The sequence below is a fragment of the Protopterus annectens genome, chromosome 2.part1, assembly GCF_019279795.1.
Source record: "Protopterus annectens isolate FY-2018-M chromosome 2.part1, PAN1.0, whole genome shotgun sequence".
NCBI classification, from domain to species: domain Eukaryota; kingdom Metazoa; phylum Chordata; order Ceratodontiformes; family Protopteridae; genus Protopterus; species Protopterus annectens.
Genome location: NC_056729.1, coordinates 684892245 through 684897695, shown reverse-complemented (window position 1 = coordinate 684897695; position 5451 = coordinate 684892245). Strand labels below are relative to the sequence as shown.

At 43.1% G+C, this 5451-nt stretch overlaps 1 non-coding gene across 1 annotated transcript; it reads right to left on the bottom strand.

The window, feature by feature from the left end:
• Positions 1-756: 756 nt before the first annotated feature.
• On the bottom strand, positions 757-838 carry TRNAS-UGA. Its single transcript has one exon. It is a non-coding gene; the product is annotated as a tRNA-Ser (tRNA).
• Positions 839-5451: the final 4613 nt, after the last annotated feature.

Genomic DNA, 5451 nt, shown 5'->3' with positions numbered 1-5451 from the left:
CAATCAAGTATTAATTAGTGTTGATCCTTGTTTAACTTAAACTAGGGCCATTAAATGATGTCAATGATATATTAGGCAGGTGCAATGCATCATAAGCAGCCAATCACACAGGCAGCACCTACAATAGAACACTATAAAGTATGCATACACCCTACAATCTGATTTTTCCCACATACTTTCCACCATTGGAGTACAGACTTGGGAATTTTAACTGAAAGAATGCTAGAGGCTGCTGCAGGTCTGCTACATTTGTATGCATTAGATGCTGAAGTCAATGCTGCTGCTGCTGCTGCTAATAGGCCTAGGCAGAGAAGGAGAAGAGTGTTCATAGGTTCATAGGTAGGTACTAGGCTATTGGCCCTAGGGCCTATATAAGCCTAGCCAAAAGGTACCCTGGCTACTGTCACCCAAGAAAATTATTTTCCTGTGTCACTGGTGAGTAGAACCACAGAAGTGATCCCTGGGGTGAGTTTCCTATCTCCCATCCAATCATCAAGATTTTTCTTGAAGAGTGCTAATGAGGAGCTTTGTTTGATATAGATAGGTAGTTTGTTCCAGAGTATGGGAAGTTTCTGGGCAGGAATCTATCCCTCCAGCATGTTCTGTTTATTGTGGTGACAAGGTTTAGGTCCCTAGAGGGTGTAGCTCAGAGGGATTGGGATTTCTTTAAGTGGAGCATGTCCAAAAGCTCTGGGTTTGACATAGTTGTTTTAAAGACATATGTCTCAGAGAGAAGAGATGCTAAAACAGCACCAATGTAATCAACAGGATTCAAACCTGCGCAGGGAAACCCCAGTGGATTTCAAGTCCATCGCCTTAACCACTTGGCCATGACTGTAACCTTTCAGGACTTACATGAGCTGGAGATTGTAGAGCACTACAGGGTCGATATACTGCAAGAACTCCCTGAGCTGTGCCACCCTCTACTCAGGCCCAGAGCCAACATTGGGGAACCATCTCAGTGGAAACCAGGATATGTGTAGCTCTTAGGATAATAGCCACATGTACCCTCCAAAGATCAGTTGGGAGCATGATGGGGGACTCACAGGCATCAGCATCCAGGGTACTCCACCGGTTCCTGGATTCCACGCTACCACATGCCAGTGAGCACATATATTTTCCCCTCACCAATATGCAACACTTCTACCATGTAGCACACCACCCTGAGGTACTGGGTGAAATAGTTTGCACTCATGTACACATCAAGGCACCAGCCATTGAGGAGGGTTGAATCTACATCAACCGCAAGGAGTACCACTTCATCAACCTCCAGGCTGTGTGCAATGTCCAGGTGATTATTGTGAATGTGTGTGCTGGTGTCTAGGCAGCTATCATGACTCCATGTACCAGATGTTTGCTAGGGTGGACATCCCATACAGCCATTTCCTCAGGGATGCTGCCTATGCACTGCAACCGGGGATGATAGCACCCATCAGAAATGCACACAAACCCACGGAAGAATGATGCCATAATGAGGCACATGCCCAAACTAGGAACATCATAGAGTGCGTGTTTGAGTTGCTGAAGTCACACTTCCAGTGCATCTATACATCTGGCAGAGCCCTGCAGTACTCTCTAGCCACATGTGCACATATGTTCACAGTATGTGCTTTGCTACACAAAATGATCCTGCATAAGCAGCTGCAGCAGGAACAGCATATGGAAGAGATATACAGCCTTATACAAGTGCCTAGATCACCACAACTACAATCACAGGAGGACTTGGAGGAGGAGCCCCCTGATGATGTTGCTCTAGGCAGATGTAGGCATGCCCAGTATGCCCTAGCATTGGCTAAGAGACAACATATAGCACATTCACTGACAACCTAGAGCCCTAGGGACTGACATCTTACTCCTACTCACATACATATATTAAAATAGCTGATGTCAGACAACCCACACAACCTGTATCCAGTACAATCTATGTATTGGCTGTGTACCACTTGCATCACACAGAGTCAGCCATGAACTACAGTTCTGTCAACTGCTGCATTCTCAAGGTAAGTCTATAACCTACACAGTAATTGTAAGGATTGCTATAATAAGGTAGCATATGTACGGATCTGCTGCTGCTGTTATGCAAGGAAATACATTGGGATATCTGGTCAGAATTAACATCCACATGGGACAGCTGATACCCAATCCAATAGTATGTGTTCCTTAATTTTCACTAGGCCTCATGGTTGGAATATTCACAACATCAGGCAAGGGAGACAGGACACACATGATATTTGGACTACTGTCTACCAAAGCGGATCACGTGCTGTTGTTCACCCACCCACAACACAGCAGTGTACCCATATAGCTGCTTTAACAGAATATCAGCTAAGTTATATCAGTGGACCAGGCAATCTCAGGGCTGTAACATAGATAGTGCTCACACATTGTATGTCTCTCTTCATGCAGGATAACAATGTGCATATGTATGCTGTTGAATGTGTGATGAATGACCCCTCTCTGGTGACCTGTGTGGCTCAGTGGACTAGGAAAGCTAGCCTGGGTGATGGAGCTTATGGTTCTAATCTGGAATTACTCACATCTTTTGCATGTGAGGTAGCAGTATGTTGGTGTTTTCACAGAATGTCATACCTCCCATCATCTTAGTGCAAGAAATCTGGACTAAGCCAGAAAGACTGGGGGGACAAAGGCACAAACATAGAGACAGAGTTGAAATATTGGTCACATAAACCTAGACAGTTGCTGGAAATAAAGGTGTTGCAGTAGTACATATTTTCTGATGGATATAAAGTCTGCCACACAATTGTTTGTCTCTAGTTAGTAGAATGTATTGATGTCAACATTCAATAAAGCACCAGAAGACCACAAATGTGTGAGGAACAAACCAAACACGAGACAAAACTCTGGACATTCTGTGAAAATCAGAACAGTTGAGAGGTATGCAGACTGTCAGTCTGTTGGTGGTGTAACACTACCAACCTCAGTTACATATTTAGTATAGCAGACAGATGGGGAATGATGTGGGCAATTTGAGTGAAGTGCAATATTACAGAAACAGGGGAGGATGTTAATGTCTGTAACATACAAAATACAGGTAGGTGTAGTCTGGAGTCACATTATAAGTACTGACAGTCCCACTGGGCATGCCCATACACTTAGTAAAAATGAGTGCAATTCTGTTGGTTCTTCATTGAAATGACCTGTTATATATAAATGTCTATACATACAGACATTAACGTATACATATCCATCTGTCAGTATCTCTCTCTCACATGCATAGTATATCTATCGCTGTGTAGTGTCAAACAGATATATACTGATATATATACCTATATATATTAAAATGATGCCTAGACTGCCCCATATATCTACATAACACATATGTATATCATACACAAATACACACACACACACACACACACACACACACACACACACACACACACACACACACACACACACACACACACACACACACACACACACACACACACACACACACACACACACACACACACACACAGCTACTACAGTTATAAATACATCACTGTTATATAGATAAATATCTGTGTGGATGTCTGCATTGTTCTATATACCATATTATACAACGACCCCCCATTAATATTCCAAAACGTGCATGCTGATTGGTCAGCGTGCACTTTGTAAATTAGAGTTATAGTAATGGAAAAAGGTCCAGTCACCCGTACTTTTTCCATTAGTATAACTCTTTTTTTTTACAGCAATGGAGAACGCAAGATCTCTGTTGGTTTTTACAACCTGTCTCGCTATGTTAAATGAGTTTAACATAGCGAGACAGCTTTAAAAAAAGCAACAGAGCATCTCCATTGCTTTTTTAAAGCTGTCTCGTTATGTTAAACCCATTTAACATACACTTTAAAAAGCAACGGAGATCTTGCTTTCTCCGTTGCTTTTTTCAAAACTGTCTTGCTATGGTAAATGGGTTTAACATAGTGAGGCAGCTTTAAAAAAGCAACAGAGATTCTCCGTTGCTTTTTTTAAAGCTGTCTCGCTATGTTAAACTTGTTTAACATAGCTCGACAGGTTGTAAAAAGCAATGGAGATCTTGCTTTCTCCGTTGCTTTTGCCCACAGCTCTGATGTACTGCGTAAGTATACGCTTGCACAGTACATCAGAACTGCCACAGAATACCAGACAGCTGCGGAAGGGCAAGCAAGGAGGCATTATACAATTACATTATTTAAGAAAAGTAATTTTGTTTTCTTAAATAATGTCATTGTATAATAGCAATAACCCACTTCTGGGTGTGGGTAATGCTGGATTTACCCACAGTTGTCTTTGTTGGCTTCGCCCTCGTGACCAAACCACACAAACCGTGGGTAAATCCAGCATTACCCACACCCAGGGTGTGGTGGGTTATTGCTATAATAATGGTGAGTAAGCTGCATTGTCACACAGCTACAATGTTCATAGGTTCATAGGTGTGTACTAGGTGAATGGCCCTGGGGCCTTTACAAGCCTAGCCATAGGATTACCCTGGCATCATGCCACCTGACCTTAGTTCCCAGTGCCTCTGTCAAGTATAGCCACTGCAGTTATCCCCGGGGTGAATTTTCTATTTCCCATCCACTCATCAAAATTTCTCTTGAAGAGGGTCAGCAAGATGCTCTGCTTGACAAGTATGGGAAGTCTATTCCATAGCATGGGGAATCTCTGGGTTATGAACCTGTCCCTCCAGTATGTTCTGTTGATTGTGGTAATCAGGTTGAGGACTCTGGAGCATGTGGTGTGGTGGGATTGGGATTTCTTTAGATGTAGCATTTCTAACAGAGCTGGGTCAGACATGGCTTTGTAAGTCAAGCAGAGATCTAAGTTGGTGATATGAGACAGAGAATAGTTGGAGTTTTTTGAGTCTGACCATATAGGACAAGTGTTTAAGGCCTAGGATCCTCTTTGTGAGGTACTTTTGTGGCCTCTCCAGTTGTTGCAGGTGTCTAGTGAGGTATGTGCCAAATGGGGCATTCTACTCGATTATTGGTCTAATGAGGGAAGAGTAGAGGGAGACAATGACCTCTTTCTTCCTGAATGCAAGACCCTTAGTAATGAGATGTGCCACACAGAATGACTTTCTGACCACAGTGGCAATGTGGTGATCAAAAGAGAGGTTGCTGTCAACCCGTATTCCCAGATCTCTTATAACTCCTTCTGTGTTCAGTGGACTACCATCAATGTGGCAATTCATGGAAGCTGGGTTTTTCCCAAAGGGGATGACAACACATTTTATGGCATTGAGCTTAAGGTCATGGTTCTGACACCAGTCATTTATCTCAGTTAGGCCATTCTGTAGGATGTCAACATCACTTGGGGAGTTAATAATAGCTCCCAACTTGCAATTGTCTGTGAACTTTGTTAGCTAGAGTCCCTTTGTGTTTGCCTGGACATCAGAGAAGTAGATACCAAACAGGAGGGGACCCAGGACCGAACCCTGTGGGACTCCACTCATGACTAGTCAGC